The following is a 23,647-nucleotide window of genomic DNA, read 5'->3' on the forward strand; positions in this document are numbered from 1 at the left end:
ATTATTGACTTTATTTTGTCAAAGTTTGTTAATGTTTTCAGTTTTGTTCAAGGTAATTGAGGGTATAGCCTACTTTACATGACAACGATGTAGTAAAAACAGAACAGTTTTTCCCTTAACAGATGACAACATTATACAATTGAAAGAAAATACTATGCGCTTATAGAATGAACAAGTAATATGCATGCATGACATCACCCGTTTCACAAATTCTCATTTTTATAGTTTGCCTGGTGACAATAATGGTACCATTTTTAGAAAACGACATTGTCATTTAAATTAACAAAATGGATGCAAATGATTTTTAGTTGAAAACAGTGCTGTATAAACGGAAAAAGAAAGTTTTTCAATAACGTAAGAATATGTAAAAGTATGGTATTCGGGGTAAAAACGCACAATAATTAACATGATAATAAATAGCAGACTGACTTTTACCATTTGTTGACACAGCATGTTTAGATTCAGAATGTAAATATCATATTTCAAATTTTGTGTCCACCTTAGAGATAATCACCATATTGATACATATAATGAAACTATATTTAATTTAATTTAATTAATGAATCATATCATATATAATAAGACACATTTATTGTTACTAGGCCTACTGTAAAGCCATATTAAATTATTATCAGATCTCCTTCAATGTTTTCAGAATATTTACTTTTTAATTATTAAATAATTTGTTTCTGTATTTTTCAAGTGAACATATTTAATGACACATCCTCGGCACCTGGGTGGTATTCCAGAAAGCAGGTTATGTGACATACACGGCTATGTTTAAGAGTACGTAAACAGGTAAACTCAACTTTCGGTTACAAAAACGGAGGTAACTTTCAGGGTATGTAAGTAACCATGACTACTCACTCTCTGAACATAACCTGCTCTGGAGCAGCTCATATATATATATGACCTCTTGGAAGTTTGTTGAGGCCCCTTAGTGAGGCCCCTGGCTCAAAACCATGATAGACCATATCATAGAGCATATACACCATATAGCAGAACATAGACGAACATTATAGTAACTCTCGATCACCCAGATCACCTGAGCGCCATGGAAAGCACTGCTCACATTTTGTTACATTTAAAGATCTGTTCTAGAAATGGTTGTACGTTATAAACTACAAATAAGGATGATGTAACCATTTCTGTTAGTTCTGATTCAGACAGTTTTGACTTTGTCATCAAATATTTGCTGAACCTTGTAATGCGTGTGGGTCTGAATGGTAGTAGTGGTTTGAGATGTGTGTTAACAGGAGTTAAATGTGCCCTTGGCTGGACTAGCACATCTGGCCACCCACCATCCCTTCTTTATCCCTCCCTCTTCTCATGTGTCTGCTGGGCAATGGCAGATCAGGACAAAGCTACAGTGTTCAGGGAACTGTACTGCTGTTCCAGTACTACTCTGAACAGCTGGGTAGCTCCAGGTGAAATAGACCACCAGTCAGTGGGCAGGGACAAAAGAAGCAAGAAAATAATATATATACCTACACACGCGCACACACACGTGCGCATGCGCACACGCACGCCCAAGGCTCTACAGCAACTCTAAATGAGGCATTGCAGAGGGTGGACTTCAGCAAAAACCTAAATCTTTGTTCAGAAAAGAATATTGTTACAAGAGAATGTTATTTTAGACGTTCAGTAAGGTTTCAATCAATGTAGCAGAAAACAATAGCAATGATTCCTTATAGATGAGAAACAATAGAAAGAAAAATGGCTAATCTCAGCAACCTTTGTGAATTGTAGCGCTGGATCTGGTTAGATGTTTGTTTTAGAAGCAAACTTCCTTGTTGATCGAGAAAAATGCCTTCCATGCAAATGTTTCTTGCCAAACCAACATTCATTTATCTATTCACTTTTTTATCCAGCATATATCCAGTAAGTAAGAATACGAGTTTGAGCCATAGAGAAACAACATATCACCTCTAATATATGTGGTCAACCTCATAGGCACTCCAAAATGTGAATCATTTACTTTGTATGTTTGTTTAGTTCATTCTAGTGTCTTTAGAAACCAATAATTACAATCAAAAACACACATTTCAAGATCAGATTGGAATAGAATTCATGGTTGATGGATGTGCAGAAGATTATTAGATTATTAGAATGTTTAGCATGTTTACTTAAACTCCGCTCCGTTGGCTAACTTTAAATCATTGCACGAGTGTGCAATATTGTGTAACGTATACGTCAGAATGAGTTTTGGTGAGCATAATGGTATTTGCAGTTTATTGCGTGGATATGTGATACACTCTTTTGCTGTGTATGTAGCGAAGTCTTACTACAATCTTTGTTACACTGGTTGAGGCGGCCGAATAGGGACAGGATTCCGGTCAGAGAATCAGTATTTGGAGTAGAGATTCTTAGTGAAGATGGAATCAATGAACATCTGTATTTCTTTTGTCATCTGCACCATAGTTAACTTTGATAACGACAGCTGTAGTAACGGTCTAATGGAACAATAAAGAAATATAATTACAAATAATATTTAGTGAAGATTTGACATGCAATAGTAATAATACCAACAACATATGTTAATACACACAGCTATCATGTCTGTATCCTCAACATCAATATCAATATACTCAATGTAAGGTGCAATAATACAGTAATACAATAAACAAACATAATTTAAAGACCCTTGGGCACTGGTGCACATACTGGTGGCTAATGGTAATTAGCGAATGTACTCGCGGCAAATTATGGCCGCGATAAAACGCTCCAAACTCGCCAATGTAAACAACAGGTATCAGTACGACATACACCACATATATACCATCTGAATATATATATATATATATATATATTTAAATATATATATATAATATATATATATATATATATATATATATATATATATATATATATATATATATATATATATATATATATATATATATATATGTGTACTTACATCGCTTCATAAACGCATTACAATGAGCAATAATGATAAGGTGCATAAACAACAGTTGCAGTCATGTCTTTCTGTGTGTAACACTGAAAATGAGAACCTATGGAACCATCTTTGGTTCCTATATGACAGGCTTTCTGACATCGCCGCCCCCAATTATCCATCAGGAAAATTGCACCCTAAGAAAGACTGTCTGCAGTATCTGGAACATCATCCTCGAGGTTAGGAAGTGGAATTAACCGTACAGCTGGACCTGTGTAGGATTTATCATTAACCTTGACTTGAGCAGTGCAAATTTTACCATCAGCTCCAGCAAAGGTCTCAGTCACGGTTCCTACATGCCAGAGGGCGCGTGGGAGTTGTGGATCAACAATGAGAACTACTTGGCCCACAGTAAGTTCCTTGACATCCTTCCTCCATTTATGACGATCCTGTAAGCTTGGGAGATCATGTCGGATGAAGGCAGTCCAGAAATGATCAGCCAACACTTGGCTGTGTCTCCATCTGCGTCTACCAAGCAGGTTGTTCGAGTCATAGAATACTTGAGGAAGGGAGGCATCGTGACGACCCATGAGCAGTAGATTCGGAGTCACTGGGTCAAAGTCGGCAATGTCGGAGGATACATAGCCGAGTGGCTTAGCATTCAGAATGCCCTCAACTTCCACTAATAGGGTCTGCAGTACGGGCTCTGGCACTGATTGCTCCCTCAAAATGACGCGTAGGGCTCTCTTTACAGATTTAACCTCGCGCTTGCAGGTTCCTCCGAAATGAGGAGCACTTGGTGGGTTATGACGGAATCGGATCCTTTGTTCAGCAAGCAACTCTTGAAGCTTTGGTGCCATGGCATCGAAGGTCTCTCTTAGTTCTCGCTCTCCTCCTATGAAGTTGATTCCATTGTCACAAAGTAGTTCCATAGGCTTGCCTCGTCGAGTTATGAAGCGACGTAGAGAGAGCAAGAATGCATCAGTGTCAAGATGCTCCAAAAGATCTAGGTGCACACACCGGGTTGTCATACATTTATAGAGAATTCCCCATCTCTTCTCGTGTCAACAACCAACTTTAACTGTAAAGGGGCCAAAGCAATCCACGCCTGTAGAATGGAATGGTGGCTTGTAAAGTCGTAGCCTGCTGGGTGGAAGGTCAGCCATTTGTGGGATTTGCGGCTTGGCACGCCAGAACTGACAGTCTTGACAAGTTCGCTGGTATTTTCGGACTGCTTCTCTGCCTCGGAGAATCCAATACTGCCGGCGCAATTCTGCTAGGACTCGTTCAGAACCAGGGTGTAGGAGCAGCTGATCTGTCTCTTTAATCAACAGCTTTGTAGTTTGATGACCAGGGTCTAACACGATTGGGTGGATAGCATCAAGGTCGAGGTTACCAGCCCGACGCAATCGTCCGCCCACTCTGATGAGCCCCGTGGCCTCATCATACTCTGGTGCTGAAGAGGCTAGATGACTATCAGTTGGAATAGATTGCCCTGTCTTCAAAGCCTTGACTTTGTGTGGAAATGAATCATGTTGGGCCTGGGACAGGAGGAGTTTTTTGGCTTCAATATAATCAGCTGCCTCAGGAGAGGCAGCAGCCGCCCCATGCAGGGACCTGACAGTGGCCTGAACAAGTTCCTGCCATGAGTGGAACGGACCTGCATCTGGAAGTGAGGAATCGGAGACTGCAATTGTACCAATGAAAGCAGCTTTCTTTAATTCACTTGTGTCAGGCTCTACCTTAATTATGGGCATGGAGGGCCACTGGTCAGCTGATTCAAGGAGGAAATCTGGTCCCGATCTCCACTGGTGAGGGCCTGCTAGCTCCATTAGTGTCAGACCTCTCGTGATGTGGTCAGCTGGGTTGTGCGCAGAATCAACATACCTCCATTCAGCCATTTCTGTGAGGGTTTGTATTTCCGCTACACGCGTTCCTACAAACACTTTGTAGCGGCAGGACTCAGATGTCAATCAGTACAGCACGGTGGTGGAGTCAGACCAGAGGGTGACTGTATTGATATAAATAGTCTGCTCAGTCTGTATCACCCTGGCTAGTTGGGTTCCGGTTAGAGCTGCGCTCAGCTCCAGGCATGGAGAGGCATTTTCTGGGGGCCACTCTAGATCTGGCCAAGATGAATGCAACATGGACGTGTCCTTGATCGTCGGTAGTATGTAAATAGGCCACGGAACCATATGCTCTTTCTGATGCATCACAAAAGATGTGAAGCTCTCGAGTGGCAGAAGGATTGTCAGCACAGGCCAGTGTGTAAGGTCGAGGAAATTCCAGCTGAAGTAAATTTGGGATTTCGCCTACCCAGGTTAGCCACTTTTCTCGTAGATGTGGAGGCTCAATTAGATCGTCCCAGCCCAGATTTTGCTTCCAGAGGTCTTGAACAAGAATCTTAGCCCTCGTAGTGAACGGGATGACAAAACCCATAGGATCATACTGGCTTGCCAAGGTCTTGTACATGTTTCTCATGGTAGGCTCCAATGTCTCTCTTGAGCGTAGATTGTAACCCAGGATATCACTGAGGCAATTCCACCTCAGACCAAGAGTAGGTTCTTGCAGGTCCGTGCTAGTTTTGGTCATCCATCGTTCGCTGTTAGCGGATTGGGCCTCTGCAGGAAGATGCTCGACCACGGATGGTACGTTGCATGCCCACTGTCTTATGTCAAAGCCGCCCTCATACAACATCTGATGCAGTCCATCCACCAGCTCCTTAGCTTCCCCTGAGGTTGGAGTGCTGTGAAGGCAGTTATCGACATAGAAGGAATTCTCTACTACGTGGACTAATTCAGCCATACCCTCTTTGTGTCCCTGGACATGGTGTTGGAGGGCATAGATGGCGCAACATGAACTGCATATAGTTCCGAATGGGAGCACTTGCCACTCGTATATATCAGGCTCCTTGTCTCTGCACATGTCCCTCCAAAGGAATCGCAGCACTGGCTTGTCCTTGGGCAGCAAGCGTACCTGGTGGAACATACCTTTAATGTCCCGACTCACGGCAACTGTTGGCTCGTTCAGGATGCCGGGCCAGTCTGTGCTCAGTACTTCGGAGACTGGGAAGAACAGTATTTTTTTCAGCATGGAGTAAGTTCATTGGAGTTCGTCTCAGCAACGGCGTAGAGTAGCGTTGAACACCATCCACATTTACTCTGATGGTGGCACTTTGCAGCAGGGTGTAAGCTTCTTTGTCTTGCTTGGACCTAGTGACCATTTTCTCATTGTACGGGAGAGTGTCAACTTGCCAGAGTCGTTCAACATGCTGAATAAGGTTATCACAAGGTGGAGCTGTGGTAATATGAAGGCACTGTTGATAACATTGTGAGGGCTGTTTTGGACTCATTGGACCTTGAAGCGACCATCCAAGCCGTGTCTGTATGGCTATAGGTCCTCCTACTGGGCCTTGGCATATAGGCTGAATTGGTGTTAAGAGGTGCTGCATGTCAGAGCCGATGAAGAGCAACGGCTTCACTCTGTCCACTGGAGGGAGTGGCAGATCTCTCAGATGACATAAGCCCTTTGAAGTGCAGCCACTGGATAGTTGTGCTCTGCAAGACTCAAATTGGCTGCAGTGAATGCATTGTGTATAGCAAACCTTTTCGTGGGCTTGGATACTGATGACACCTCGAAGGAAAAGGATGACCCTTCTAGTTCTGTGTGACACTGTTGGACAGTCTGTAAGGGAAGTAGCTCAGGAGTACAGGTTAAGTGGTACAACTGGAGAGAGCACTATTGTTCTCTCTGACCCATCGTCAAGAACTGCATGGGCTTCCATGGTCCTGTGACCATTATGAAGAAGGACTTTAACCACCTTCAACATGACCCGTGGTGAGCGGTTTGGTCTAGTAAACCCGGGTAGGTGGAAGGCTTACCATGAGAACAGCCCTGATGGTGTCATTGATAGAGTCATGAAGAATAGTGAGATGAAGTTCTTTACAGACCTTACATGGCCGCTTGAGGTTGCAAGTATCTACAAAATGGGCCCGGCCACATCTCCAGCAGCGTTTATCCTTGTTTATCCAACTGACAATCTGGGCAGTGGTCAACTTTTTGAACTCATCACAATAGTTGAGGTAAGGGTCCTGGCTATCACAATGGGGACAGTATGGTTTTGGTTTGAAGTTAGATCTGGGGGCTGCAGGTTCAGAGGTCTTTGCAACTTTCTCATGTGTCAGGAGAACTGGTGTTGAACGCTCCTTCAGATAAGGAGCTCCTCTAGCCTTCCCATATGACTTGGGGCCTGAAACATGGCTGCAGCTCGGCTGGAAATCTGTTTTGCTTGAGATTTTATCTGTAACCAGGTGGCCAAAATCAGGAAGTGTGTAGGTTTTTTCAGTACCTGTTTGGAGAATACCATGACTTAAACAGTATTCAACAAAACTATCATGGTAGGCGGGTGGCAGTTTGCTCAAGAGACGATCCACATGAGAGCCACAAATGAGTTCGGAACCATTTTGGCCTTCAAGAGTTTTCAGCATTCCCACTAAGGCCTGAACTTTTAACGCAAATGAGTCAAAAGCAATCGGATCACCCATTTTAAGTGGTGGAGTGCTCAGGATGGCGCCCAACTCTGATTGAACCAGCTGTCTTGGCTGACCATACTTGTCCTGTAACGCCTGTAACGCAGCAGTGTAAGGCTGAGGATCGTACATAAAAGCTTTAGCTAGCTGCTGTGCACTGGAAAGTTTCAAATGGCTTAATAGAACATGATACTTGTACTGCTCACTGATATGGTTGTGATTACTCAACAAATTGTCCAGTGCCAATTTCAACAATGCAAAGTCACTCTCGTTCCCACTGTCGAAAACTGGTAATGTAGGTTGAGGAATGCCATAGGCTGATGCGAACAGTAGCTCTGACCCAGGGTATGTTGGGTAGCCAGCTTGGGGGAAAGGCAAAGATGAAAATGGCTGCGAATGACCAGGGATATTAGGTGGCGCAGCTGATGCCTGGTGGCTAGTAACTGGAAGCTGCGGCAGACGTGCATGAATCATCGCAAGAGTCGCAGTCATCTGTGCCCCATATTGAACTATACGTATCGGCTGTGTTGCTGTAGTATGCTGCTGTGGCACAGACTGCATGCTTTTACCCATGGGATGTGCAGTGGAGGGCATCACTGTAGAGACTGATGACGGTTGAAGTACCACATTTGATGCAGATGACACAGTGTGCACTGGAGCAGCCGTAGGGACAGATGAAGATATATTTGGTGCGAGAGATGAGATTGCGTGTGGTAACAGGTGGAGTGTTGGGGATAATGGTGACCTCACAGATTCGTTAGCTGGTAACCGTGGTCTAGGTAATGGCTGAGACAACCCGGAGTCATGAAGAATAATCCGTTCAGCGGGACAAGGCTGTATGGATGCCGTCCCCGCTGGTGACTGAGACGAGGGCCCCTGAGGCGGACTAATTTGTATGAGCTGTGGTGACAGCAAAGTTCTGTTTGGGGAACTGGTGTCTGGGTACAGGAGTATTTGCACCAGAGTCTATAGTAAGCATAGAGGATACAAGCTTTGCTACCTCCAGTTCAGTCTCTGCCTGTTGAAGCTTACGCTGCCTCTCAAGCTGTTTAGACAAGGTCTCCTTTGCTGTGATAGCCTCATCCTGCATGCACTGGGCTTCTTTAGCTTGTACCTGCAGCTTTTGATATTCAATGTTGGCCAGTGAGTCCTCTTCTAATTGCTGCCTGAGACTGTCAAGCTACCTTTGTTTAATCTTTTCCTCCAAGATAGCAGTCTGGACGCTTGAGAGTTCTGGTGGGAGATAAACGCCGGTGGATGTAATGGAACGCCTACTGGTCCTGGAACGATAGCTTTCTCCGCTGTGAGACGTTTTCCTCGAGCTGATTTTGGGCTAACTTGGGCAAAAGGAAGCATTGGGAGGAGGGTCCTGTGGCGGTTGATAGCCCGATGTGGAGTCAGATTCGTCCTGCGGCGTCGTCTGCTGTTTGTCTCAGATGCGTCACTTGGTGCTTTGTCCATATTGGTGTGAATTGCACTCACTCCGGCTCGAAGGACCAACTTTGTAGCGAAGTCTTACTACAATCTTTGTTACACTGGTTGAGGCGGCCGAATAGGTACAGGATTCCGGTCAGAGAATCAGTAATTGGAGTAGAGATTCTTAGTGAAGATGGAATTAATGAACATCTGTATTTTTTTGTCATCTGCACCATAGTTAACTGTGATAACGACAGCTGTAGTAATGGTCTAATGGAACAATAAAGAAATATAATTACAAATAATATTTAGTGAAGATATGTTATGACATGCAATAGTAATAATACCAACAACATATGTTAATACTGCCCTACAAAGGCAAAAGACCTTAACTCACCGGAGTGTGGAACTGAGAAAAATGACTTTAAAGATTTTTTGTTGTCCAGCCAAATTAGTTATAGGTAGGACACTGGAAATCTGGCATTTGGATGTTTTAGTAATGAAAATTATCTACATACACTTTTTTTTTTACTCAAACTGGACTTTTGACCCCTATTTTGAAGTTACTGCACTCTGCCTTTGTATTGTCTGCAAAAAATGAGGAGTCATGCCAAGGCAAAAGGCAGTAACTTCCATATTATCAATATTTGGTTGCTGATCACCATTTACAAAATCAATATAGTAACACCTTTATAAAATTTAATGATCATGGCATTTATTTGGGATGATTTACAATTAATTATAGCCATATTCTTATTATTAAGGACACAATACGTCTTGTAAAGAGTATCTTCATTGGTGTGCAGCAAAACTTACAGGTTGATAGGTGACACTGAATTATATGAAGAAGATAAGCTTATTTCTAATGGGTAAAAATTTGCATATAAAATGCAAAGATATAAAAAATAGAACAAATAATAAATCATGTAAAAATGCATGGGATTGGAATAAGATAAATAGCAAATAGTGCCGCTGGTTAATCAAGGGTTAAGTTTGGCTATCACGCTCTAATGACAGCGCTGACTGGATCGGATTGCCCATTCATAGGCTAAACAGAGTAATTATTTATTGCAATATGTTTTTAATGTTTTTATCTAGTAAAAAAAGATACAATAGGCTACATAGCTTAATTACTTTTACATCTTTGAATGAAAATCGCCTAGCCTAAAAGGACAACTTTTAGATTGCTGTGAACGACAAGCAGGAATAATTCTCAGAATGCTTGTGGATTAAACATCTCCGATGACGTTCATTGCCATGGATTTTATCGGGTTTACAAGAAAAGGTAGGGTATATGGATATAATTGCGAACTGTTAGGCTACTACTGATTGTATGCGTGATCGCACGCTGTCACGGCATTCGAGTAGGCTATCTACACGCACTCGTGCAGTGGGCAGCCCCAGACTGCCTGACAGCGCGCTGAGTGAATATTCTGCATTATGAAAACATGTGTGACAGTACACAGGCTACACAGTAACTTAAACGCGGCAAACTTTAATAGACAGTAAAACAAAGGCGGGACACCATAACTGCATGTCGGCACTGTAACAAAGGCAGAGTACCGTAACTCAGTTTGAGCATTCCAAAACAAAGGCAAAGAGCGGTAACTGCTGTTACGGTGTTCTGCCTTGGCTTCACCAGGGCTTTTGGAAGTTACTGTTAAGACAATCCATAATTTTCTCGAAAAAACAACAGAATTGACTAACGATATTTATCCACATGATAAAGGAGGTCTTGAATGTCCCAAAAATGTCAATAACTCCTTTTCGACCAAAAACGAAGTTACGGCCTTTTGCCTTTGCACAGCAGAATACACACAGCTATCGTGTCTGTATCCTCAACATCAATATCAATATACTCAATATAAGGTGCAATAATACAGTAATACAATAAACAAACATAATTTAAAGACCCTTGGGCACAGTATGGTAATACTGGTGGCTAATGCTAATTAGCGATAGTACTCGCGGCAAATTACGGCCGTGATAAAACTCTCCAAACTCGCCAATGTAAACAACAGGCATCAGTACGACATACACCACATATAAACCATCGGAATATATATATATATATATATATATATATATATATATATATATATATATGTGTGTGTGTGTGTGTGTGTGTGTGTGTGTGTGTACTTACATCGCTTCATAAACGCATTACAATGAGCAATAATGATAAGGTGCAAAAACAACAACATGTCTTCCTGTGTGCAACACTGAAAATGGGAACCTATGGAACCAACTTTGGTTCCTATATGACAGGCTTTCTGACAGTGTATATGAAACGTTCTAGGATGGGGGTGGTGGGTCGTGCGTATAATACACCATAAAGTGTGTATCATATAATTGATACGCATTTTCGTGTGAGGAGCACACAAGTCACATTAAAAATAGTTTTGTACCACTTTTATTGAACTTTTAGCCTGAATCTGTGGACGCTCCATACATTATCAGAACATAGAAAATGACTATATTTTTGACATTATCTATACCTTCATTCATTCTTTTATGCAGAAGAAGCTTTAAAGATGATGATATGTGCAACATCAACGGAACCACTTAACAAGGCCAAGTTACCGGTACATCATTTTTGACAATAGAGAACCCATATTCACCTACACTCTGAAAAATGCTGGGTTAAAAACAACCCAGTTGGGTTGAAAATGGACAAACCCAGAAATTGGGTTGTTTAAATGTGTCCATTTACTGGGTTCACACAACCCAATTTCTGGGTTTGCCCATTTTCAACCCAATGTGAGTTGTTTTTTTATAGCATTTTTAGAGTGTATTAGTCTATTCAAAATTTAAACATTGTAGGCTACAGGACAGCCAACTTATTAGACAGTAAAAGTGCATTTAAATATATGTATGACCAGATATCCTTACTTTTTTAAATCATTGCAATAGAAACCTCAAAGCTTATAGACAACAGCAACACCTTCCACAAACATCCTGTGCAGAGATGCTGCATGCTTTAAAACCTATACTGCTGTCTTTAGGTTCATCAGATGACAACAATAGTGTGATCAAATGTTGTGTGTCTGTCTGACAGCAGACTAGTCACACAGGAAACCAGTGGGCAGACAGGCTTGTACATTGCTCCAGCTTTGGTTAACACTTCCTGTCGCTGGATGAAGCACTTCCTGTTTTAGTTCCAGCTGTTGAAAGCACATCTCAGTCTAATATAGTAGTCATGTTAACTGTTACAACAAACAGTATTGCATCATCTATTATTATTAATTATACTATAATAATTTATACTGCAATATTCTATATGGTCTTCATACCTCATCTGTAAGTTTAAATTTAGGTTTTTATTGTAGATTTTTAATTTTATTTTTACTTCATCGGAATGGTACTTGGTAAAGGTTTTGCTGCTTGTAAAGACGCACACACACACACACACACACACACACACACACACACACACACACACACACACACACACACACACAGACACACACACTCACACACACACACACACACACACACACACACACACACACACACACACACACACACACACACACACACACACACACACACACACACACACACACACACACACACACACGTTAAATCGGGTTAAATGATACTGAAAACAAAAATCCCACTTGTACTCCTCACCACATTGGAAATTAATAAAAAACAATTGTGCCCAAAATAAATCTTACTTAAGTTTTTTTTTTAAGATATCCTATATCTTTATATATATAATTTTTAGATAAATAAATATAATATAAGCCATCTTAAGTTAAGCCTTTTTACAAAAAGAGAGAGAGAGATAGAGAGAGAGAGAGAGAGAGAGAGAGAGAGAGAGAGAGAGAGAGAGAGAGAGAGAGAGAGAGAGAGAGAGAGAGAGAGAGAGAGAGAGAGAGAGAGAGAGAGAGAGAGAGAGCGCAACGCAATGACCATTATTTCGGATGACCAACTTTGGTAGACCATGTCATAAACTATGGCCTGACTATGAGGGAAGCTGGGCAGAGAGTTCACTCTAATCTAAGCCTAGGTTTCCTCCATAATAAGGATATTTCAACTGAAAAACATGTCTTTACAGTGTTTCTTGATTGCTTTGCTGCAGCCGTCAACTCAAACTCCAGATTTTCAAAACAGTTAACACACTGGCCTAAACAGTGGCACTCAGTGGCACTCATCCTCAAGATGACACATTTTGTTTGCAAAAGGCTCTAACTGCACCAAAGCATTTCAAATATGCAACAAAAGCAAATTTTGCCTTCAAACAACACAACTAGCAAACAAGTATATAAGCCCTTTCCGTCAAACGTCACACAATGGACAACAAAATACCGAACTCAATGTGAAGAAATGCTTTGATGCATTTTTAATTGATTCCATGACATTTCTTTTTTTTCAAACCATGTCTGAAATTTGAAATACAACAAGACATAGCCATAATTGATACTCATGACGATGGGGCCACATGGACTCATCCACATCACATTCAATATCCTCTCTTGCAATGCACCTAGGGAAAAATCTTCTTGCATGCCTTATCCAACCTTGACATTCCTCTGCACCTATTTCTTGGGCAGCAGCAGTCATTGCATTCAGCAAGGGCATTCGCTCATATGGATGGTTATCATAAACCTTCCACCTCCAAGCACAGAAGAACTCCTCTATGGGATTCAAAAATGGGGAATATGCTGGGAGGAACAGCATCATCATACGAGGGTGTACCCTAAACCACTCATTGAGAAGGCGAGTGGTGGAACGCCACATTGTCCCAGATAATGATGAAGAGTGGCATGCCAGGCCTCAACAGCCCTTTCTCCTCAGGTAGGATCAGCCTCTCATGAAGTGCATTCAGGAATATTATGGGGTGTTTAGTGTTGTATGGGCCAATAGCAGGGATTTGGCATAAGACACCATCATTGGAGGTGGCAGCACACATGGTTATGTTGGCACCCCTCTGTCCTGGAACTGTGATAGTGGCCCTGTACCCAATGAGGTTCCTTCCACGTCTCCTCACTTTGCTGTGATTAAAGCCGGCTTCATCAACATAAATGAAGACATGATATGCCCCCTCAACTTCAAGCTCCATTATTCTCTGAGTAAAAAAAAGAAATTACAATGAAAGGTGACTCCATTTGACTCTAACTGCATGATATGACAAGGCATTACAGTATAGTAATGTATCCTTAATAAATAAATGAAAATGAAAGAGTTCCTTTGAAATGGAACTCTATAGAGCTGCTTCATGGCCATAATATGGTTCCTTCTTAGGACGCGGTCAATGGTGCTCAAGCTCACGTTGTTGATGTTCCTAAATGTGCCTTGATCTGCGATCACTGCTTCCCTGATTTCACGCAGGCTTATGGCATTGTTTGCAACGACCATGTTTACAACGGCCGCCTCCTGCTCAGCACTAAAAATTGTCCCTCTACCACCAGAGAATGGTAGCCTTTGGATTCTATAAAGAATACATGTAATGCGAATGATGAAACAGTTACATAAACAGTTACATATAAGTATATCACAGAAGATATTTCTGTATCTACTGTACAGCTACATTACCTGTTCTCCTGTCGAAAAATTCTGACAATGGATGTTTCTGTTTAGAACAGGTTGGACTCTTTGCCCAGCCTCTCTAAAAGAAAGGCCATGATTGATAACGCGATCAATAACAGTTGCCCGAATTTCATCAGGAACCTGAGCCCTTCCAACTACACCACCTCGCACACGGACACCTCTTCCTCTGACCCCCCTAACTCCTCCTCTCACTCTCATCTGCCTTAGACCTCCTCCATCCATGCTGGCAAAGAACAACACAGACGTGGCACCTTTTTTTTATAAGGCCTGCAGACTGATTGCTAATTGAAGATTTGTGTAAAGGAGCGTCAAACAGGTGCTTCAGTGATTTCATACTGATCAGGGTAGTTTCTAATAGGAACACATGGTTTCTGTTTGGTTACCATAGCTAAAACAAGTTCGGACTGCTTGAATGACATCCGTATTAACTGTTTTGCAAAAGGGTGGGGAAAATGTGTCAATCCAATGAGAAAAGGCTTGTTCGACTTCACCCAGCGATGTGCAGACCGATCGGCGGCTGACTTGAAGCACTGCATGCCGGTTAGAAATTTTGTCCGACTTGAGGCAGCGGCGACGGCACGTGACTGTGACGTATGTCAACAAAGCACCGCGAGAGTGATTCGAGAGCAGCCGGATTGATGCAGCCGGTGCAGATTCTCAAGGGGGACTGCAGGAGGCTGCTCGAGCTCTGATGACGACACAGCTGATCCATGATTGGCCGGATTCACCGCATGACAGCGAACACGTGTTACGTGTTTATTCTTAAACCTTAGAATAAGTTACGCTAATGCTCACAAATCATTTATTTATTACAGTAAAACCTTTTTTCATGTTCACTGATAAAAACCATTGAAAACACTTCTTTGATAGTGTAGGTTTATTGAACTTTAATCTTGTCCAAACAAATGCTTTATTAAGCAGTACATAAAGTATTGAATGAAAATGTAATTTGAAACATCTGTGTATTTGAGAAATATTGCATTTATTTAACTTGAGCTGTGATAAAGTTTGCAAACACAGCGCAAGTGTCACTGCGGGAAGCAGAAAGTGTCCGACTTCACGTCTGCGTTTGCAGCTCCTCCCCGCCTGTATGCGGATACTCTCGCAGATCGCATGCAGCCGCAGCCGATGTCGAACACACCTCAAGGGTTAACACATTTGCAAGACATATGTCTTCTGCTCTGCTGAGATAGTGATGATGAAAACTGGATTCTAATTTCTTTAACCAGGTAAAAGCAATCAAGAAAAACTATAACTCTCTACTCTACTCAGACTGTAGTATTTACAGTACTGTACCATATCACGTTAATGTATCACATGTATTGTATTCCAGGGTGGCTAATGCTCCTTTTCCAACAAAAGTGGTAGTTTTGCAAAACATACCATGATAAAGTGTTGAGATCTTTTAGTACTGTGTATGGTAAATACAGTAAAGTTCAGTATGCAGTTCTGTAAAAAAGAAGCAAACAAGAACAATTTGTGGTTCCATTCTAAAGAATGGCTAGAAGACCTACTGGGGATGATGGACCCCCAACAGCAGGAACTTGCCATATAGTCAGAGCAAACAAGTATTCAACAACATAAATCGAGTAAGCATTACAACTATCAGACGCATCTTGGTAAAGCACAACATGACCATGAAGCAATTGTACAGGGTCCCATTTAAGAGCAGTGTCAGGGAAAAAGAACTTCAGATGAATATGTACAGGTAAGTGTTTCAGTCCTTTATATTTACAATAAAGAATGGGTAAAGTCCAGCAACAGATGAATATGTACCACTGGATTAGTACCACATATATTTAGATAAACAAACAATAAACAATGTATATCAAGTCTTCGAGGGCTACTGCGTCATCATGCCAAACTGGGTCCCTATAATGCTCAATACATAATCACATTTCTAGATGCACTTCATGATGCAGTTGTACTGGATGGACCAGAGCAGACCAGGTTTGTTGTTGTCTGGGATAATGTTAAGCTGCTCTAGTACTGGTTCACCAACCATGAGCAATTTGAAGTTCTGTACTTGCCCCCTGACTTGGCATATCTAAATCCCATAGGGTAGAGGAACTTTTTCCCGCTTGGAGATGGCACGGATATGACCGCCTCGCGACAATGTGTATAAATAGTACAAGTGTGCAATCTCGTGGATTGAAAATTAGTTTTGCCGTGCATATGGTACGCAGTTTTTTTGCATGCATATGATACACACTTTATAGCATTTGTACGCCAAATCACATTTTGGCGTATCCATTCCACGAGATTTCACACTCGTACTATTGATACGCATTACCATGAGATCGTGTTGGCCAACCACATATTCATATGCCTCTTCTGCAGCCAATGGAACAGGCCCGCGGAGACGTTGAGGTCAGGTTAATCCTGGGATGGATTCGGCACACAAGGGGATATTTTCTCTGATGCTTTGCGAAAGAAGACATTGCTTGTGATGTTGATGAGATCCTATGGCCAGACCCCAACAGACGCCAGGACCCATAAGCCCACTTGCGCACAATTGTTTTTTTTTTTTGTTTTTTTTACAGTAGTGTATTGTTTGTTTTAATTTTGATTTAACTAAATTTTCCGTACGGTATAATATATTACTGTAATGTAATGATTTTGAATTCAGTATTCTCATTTTTTGGTTGTTGTGAAAACCTGACCTCTGTGGAACTGAATAAAACATTTAAAACGAGTCATTTAAAAAAGACTGCAGTTTAAAAAAAATACAAAGTAGACTAGTGTGTTGCTGCTGAAAGTGTATTCATATGATGCAAGTGGGTATCATTTTGTCATCAGAGTGACATTTTGACAAAGGATTGTTAGGTTTTGATAGCAGAGTTTCAATTTGACATAGATGTGACTAGTTTGTATCCCAGTGTTGTGCTTGTGTGTAGAGTTTTGACACAGTGAGACAAATTTAGCAAAACGTAAGCAATAGGCAAAAACTGTATAACTATACTGCATAAATATAATTTAGTACCAGAAAATCCCCTAGACACAACATACATAATATATGTAAACATTATTGAATTCAAATTTAGTAAATTCATTTTATTTAAATAAAAAATGAATAAAAAATGAGCTATTTTGACTTCCACGTAAAGAGCACCAAAGGGTTAAAAGCACTTGTCAGACCACAGTCCATAACATGCAGCCTATGATAAAGTCACCATGAAATCAGAATCTAAATATTTTTAGGGAATTTTGCAGTGTTTACAGTTTTTCTCGATTGTTTATATACATTTTCTGAAAGCATGCCTCATACTCTCAGAACTCTACACGCAAATTAAAAAAAAAAAAAAAAAACACAAAATGGGCAAAACCCTACAAATTGAAACTTTACATTCAAAATGTTATTTCTTCTCAAAATGGTTTTGTGTTTTCAAATGATACACACTTCCATCATATGAATAGACATTTATAAGAACCAGATTAACACTGACGTGTAAAACACTTCTTCTCCATTCATCATAATGACTTAGGTTTTTTTTTTTTTTTGGCTCAGTGTTACACTTACTACAGACAGTACATACAAGTGATTTGTAAAATATTTAAGAATATTGTTTTATGAGAACACACAAATACATGGTAACAAATATCTTTTATTTTTCCCACAGAAACAATGAACACAGTTTACATCCCAACCAACACAAAGTATACAGGTCTACATAAACAACAGAATAATTTACTGTATACAGTTACAATATTTTTTTCCCCCCAATGTTGGCATTCATTGCTCCAAAACAGAAGAGCTCACCTTTCGCCCTTTTATGCTAAAGTTCTGTTTGCTAATTGTAAAACTGTGTGACAGGTGTTTGCCCATTTTGTGTTCATATTTTAATGGCAGTGTGTTCCTTGTGAAAACAAGATATTTTCTGCATGAAAACTGTGCCAAATGCAGAGAATTGTGTGTAGTGTTTTGAAGAAAAAAACGTGTGTTTTAGAACTGCAATTTGAGTGCAAAGCAGAAATTGTGCTTGTACTTTAGGAGAATTGGTTCAGGGGGCTGGTGCATGACTTACATGTTGTGCTCATTGTGTCTCAAGTATGCAGTATTTGTGTGTCAACTGAGAAAAACTGTATTATAAATGATTTATCCGTGCACATCATTATTTTGTTTTAACCATCAGGTTAATAAATACTACTAGCCTACTAATAAAAATATATATATATTTTTTCCCCAAAAATATTAATTTTAAATTGTGTTTTAATGCCCATTTTAATTATTTTTTCTTTGCCAGACTAATGTTCCCCATACATGAATCATTAGTGTTCTGACAAATAGAATCACAAATTTTAAAAGCTCTTAGTAAATGAGTAGTAGCCTACTTTTCATAGTAAAGTTTATTAAAACATGTTAGCCGAGGCGGTGACGTCATGTTTTGTTCTTCAGTCAATTTTGTTAAAATAAATTTATGGTTGAGATTTAAATTAATTTCATTGGATAGCCTACCCCTGACTGTGTTGGCATAACATGTAGTGTTAAGTATAAACAGTAGCTACTATTAAGGGATATATTTAATATAAAAATGTTATAATTTAAGTGCTAAGATATGTGCTAGTTAAAGCAAGGACCCTTGATAGCGTTCAACAACACGACAACTTTGTTGAAGTGATTCTCTGTCGCCATCAGCTGGTCATTGCTGGTCATTGCTGGTCATCGCTTCTTACTGCAGAAGGGGGCGTGGCATATATTTAAACAACTCATCATCATTACTACAGATGCATTTGCCTCTGCAAACACGTAGCAGTCCTGTGAGCACTTATAGCCCTTCTCTCTCATCACTGAACAGGGACATTTCTGTTCCTGCGTACGACAAACAAGTTCGGTGGTAAGGGAGCTCCTGGGCGTTCAAGCTGTGACTTTGTGGAGTAGTGTTTGCAACAGATTAAAATAGTTGTGTTGTGTTGTGTTGGAGGCACGCGCATGTAGCGGGAAACACCTTGCGCTTACGAGTCGAGACATCTGGGAAGTGAAATTTAAGAGTAGTTACGGGAAACAATTAAAACAGGGGTTTGCAGGTAAGTTTTGAGTTATTGGACTTGGGAAATTCTTGTAGGGTCCCACAGGTGCTCAGTGTTATTATGAGTCATATGAACCATATTGTGGGGTTGCAAACATGGAGGTGATGGAAGTTACTTTGAACCCGTTCGGTCACACCAGTCGACGACGTCACTTTTCTCTGCTGTTTTTGTTATTTGGAATCAACAAATAGCAAAATTATTAGATTGTGTTGCCAATATATTGCCTTTTGACACTAATTAATAGTTAGACTTTTAAAATGACAATGAAAGGGTAAAAGCACAAGTCATATATTATTTTTTATTTTTTTTGAGGATTTATCTGTCATATTGCAAAACTGTTAATGTTAATTCTGTTGTACGTTTGCATGTTTACAGTTGGGATATAGCTATTATTAGGGGTTCAAGCATGAAATGCTGAAACCCTATTGTAATTGTACCGATTTTTAGGGGTTCAAGCACGAAGTGCTGAACACCTATTGTATTTGTGCTGATTTTTATTATTATTATTATTATTATTATTATTATTATTATTATTATTATTATTCTGCCGTAAAACTCATTGTGCAGACCAAACCGTAAGGGCTAGAGACTTGAAACTTGGCCAATAGGTAGTCCAAAAATCGAGGAAAGGTTATCAAATTATGAGCCAGATTGGCCTATAGGTGGCGCTATAGCAATCAATTGCGCAAAAGGGCTCATAACTCCTAAACCGTTTGGTCCACACTCAAGTGTCTTATATCATTGGAAAGCTGAGACGTTGGCGAACAAAACGTATATCTCCGATTTCATTTCCGTCATGCAAATTTTTCCGCCATATTGAATTTTGTCAAAAACCTACTTTTGCAAACTAGTCCCTGGTTTTTTGACATATCGGAACCAAACCAGTGCCAAAATGTTCTGTCTAGTCTGAGTATCAATAATTATCAAAAAAAAATTGAAATTTTGACTCATGGACGAAAAGGGGCGTGGAAATGTATATTTAAGGCGGAGCCTATTTTACTAAAGAGGCTATAACTCCAGCAAGAAATGAGATATCTTCACCAAACTTGGTACACATGTCTATGGGCTCAGTCTTTGGTCACGATAAAAAAATCGCGACGATTGGCCACTTGGTGGCGCTATAACATGGAAAAAACACAAAAAGGGCTATAACCACGCGAACGCTAGTCCGATTGACTGGAAAATTGGTATGCAGTGTCTTGGCCCAAGGCCCCATGTCTGTCTATGAGAACATTGGCGTATCTCAAAAAACATGGCCGCCATCGGCCAATGAAATTTGAGCACCTATTAGACAGGGTTAACGGAGGTCGATCGGAACGAAACTCAGTGGGCATGTTTAACTCATGGTCCTAGAGGTCTGTAAGAATTTTGAAAGAAATCGGCCACTAGTTGGCGCTAACGAGTTTTATGGCTCTGCAATCAAGTGGTGTTGCACACATCGGCAAAATATGCATATCAAATGATAGATCTCCTCATGTTGAACAACTTTGCCTCTAGAACTATTGCTGTCAATCAAATCGTTAAATAAATATTTGCAACTATGTTAAAAACCTACTTTCGCGAACTAGTCCCTGGTTTTTTGCCCAATCAGAACCAAACCAGTCTAGGACAATTCTCTGGACTCTCTAGATCAATAATTATCAAAAAAAGTTGATTTTTTGCATTTGGATGGCTATAACAGGGCCATTTAGAAAAGAGGCGTGGCAAAATACACTCAAAAGCCTATAAATCCTAAGGGGAAACTCAAAACTTCATGAAAATTGTTGGGTATATGTGGCATAACATGTTGAAGACACATACAAAGTTTTATGGAGATCGGAGTATAGGGGGCGCTATAAGTGTTAAAAAGCTTTGAAAACCATGTATTCCCTATGGTGAATCTCTGTAATCAGGTGGGGTTAAAACAGCCACATAATATGCATATATTATGATAGATCTTCTCATACTGAACAACTTTGCCTCTATAACCAATACTGTCAATCAAATCTTTATTTAAATATTTACAATTTTGTTAAAAACCTCGTTTTGCAAACTAGTCCTAGGTTTTTTGCCTGATCGGAACCAAACCACAGCAGTATGATTCTCTGCACTCTCCTGATCAATTCATATTTAGACTTTATAAAGTCACTATTATAATATTTAAAATCACATTTTGTCAGTTTATCACTTCATTTCACCTGATATCTCTCAAATTCATTCAGTGCTTAAAAGCCTTTCATGCAAAAGGTGTCAAATGCTTAAAGACCTTAAATGGCTTGAACCCCGCTAAATGCTGCTCGCAGCTTTAATTATTATTATTATTATTATTCTGCCGTAAAACTCATCGTGCAGACCAAACCGTAAGGCCTAGAGACTTGAAACTTTGTCAATAGGTAGTCCAAAAATCGAGGAGAGGTTCTCAAATTATGAGCCAGATTGGCCAATAGGTGGCGCTATAGCGCAAAAAGCAAAAAAAAATCACTATTTTGCTTATATCTCAAAAACCCATTGTCGCACAATCAAGTGTCTTACATCATTGGAATCCTTGGCTCAAGCCGAACAAAAAACATAGGAGGTATTTTATTTCCGGTATGCAAATTTTTCCGCCATTTTGAATTTTGTCTAAAACCTACTTTTGCGAACTAGTCCCTGGTTTTTTGACATATCGGAACCAAACCAGTGCCAAAATGTTCTCTCTAGCCTGATTATCAATAATTATCAAAAAAAAGTTGAAATTTTGACTCATGGACGAAAAGGGGCGTGGAAATGTACATTTAAGGCGGAGCCTATTTTACTAAAGAGGCTATAACTCAAGAACGAAATGAGATATATTCACCAAACTTGGTACACATGTGTATGGGCTCATTCTGAGGTCAGGATAAAAAAATTGCGAAGATTGACCACTTGGTGGCGCTATAATGTGGAAAAAACATAACAATGGCTATAACCACGCGACCGCTAGTCCGATTGACCTGAAAATTGGTAAGCAGTGTCTTGGCCCAAGGTACCATGTCTGTCTATGAGGATATTGGTGTATCTCAAAAAAACATGGCCGCCATCGACCAATGAATTTTGAGCACCTATTAGACAAGGTTAATGGACGATGATCGGACCGAAACTCGGTGGGCATGTTTGAATCATGGTCATAGAGGTCTGTAAGAATTTTGAAAGAAATCGGCCACTAGTTGGCGCTAACGAGTTTTATGGCTCTGTAATCACGTGGTGTTAAACACATCGGCAAAATACGCATATCATATGATAGATTTCCTCATGCTGAACAACTTTGCCTCTAGAACCATTGCTGTCAATCAAATTATTAATTAAATTTTTGTAATTATGTTAAAAACCTACTTTTGCGAACTAGTCCCTGGTTTTTTGCCCAATCAGAACCAAACCAGTCTAGGATAATTCTCTGGACTCTCGAGATTAATAATTATCAAAAAAAGTGGATTTTTTGCATTTGGATGGCTATAACAGGGCCATTTAGAAAAGAGGCGTGGCAAAATACACTCAAAAGCCTATAAATCCTAAGGGAAAACTCAAAACTTCACGAAAATTGTTGGGTATATGTGGCATAACATGTTGAAGACGCATGCAAAGTTTCATGGAGATCGGAGTATAGGTGGTGCTATAAGTGTTAAAAAGCTTTGAAAACCATGTATTCCTATGGTGAATTGCCTGTATTGGCTATAAATGGTATTTTCCATCTCTGTAATCAGGTGGGGTTAAAACAGCCACATAATATGCATATATTATGATAGATGTTCTCATACTGAACAACTTTGCCTCTATAACCAATACTGTCAATCAAATCTTTATTTAAATATTCACAACTATTTTAAAAACCTCGTTTTGCAAACTAGTCCTAGGTTTTTTGCCTGATCGGAACCAAACCACAGCAGTATGATTCTCTGGACTCTCCTGATCAATAGTTGTCAAAAACATGTTGAACTTTACACTTTGGGTAGCTATAACAGGATCATTTGGAGAATAGGTGTGGTAAAACATGCTCAAAAGCCTATTAATCCTGAAAGAAAAATCTAAATTTCACAAAAATAGGTAGGCAAATGCAACATGTGACTCTAAAGAAGCATGCAACTTTTCATGGAGATCGGGCGTTAAATGCCTCTATAACAGTAAAAAAGGTGACAGTGCAAATGCGTATATGGCATATTACCTAAAATTGCCACCGGAGGCCAGCAGAGGACCAGTCATTGGTTCATTCTGTCCACTGAGCATAAAC

The 23,647-nt window shown here is 40.2% G+C and overlaps 1 protein-coding gene across 1 annotated transcript in view; it reads left to right on the forward strand.

Moving 5' to 3' along the window:
• Positions 1-19,130: 19,130 nt before the first annotated feature.
• lmo7b (LIM domain 7b) overlaps positions 19,131-23,647 on the forward strand; it is a 62,974-nt gene continuing 58,457 nt past the window's right edge. The window contains exon 1 of the mRNA XM_067441396.1: positions 19,131-19,422. The gene's annotated coding sequence lies outside the window, so the exon portion shown is untranslated. The remainder of the gene's footprint in view (positions 19,423-23,647) is intronic.

The sequence above is a fragment of the Pseudorasbora parva genome, chromosome 4 (assembly GCF_024679245.1).
Source record: "Pseudorasbora parva isolate DD20220531a chromosome 4, ASM2467924v1, whole genome shotgun sequence".
NCBI lineage: Eukaryota > Metazoa > Chordata > Actinopteri > Cypriniformes > Gobionidae > Pseudorasbora > Pseudorasbora parva.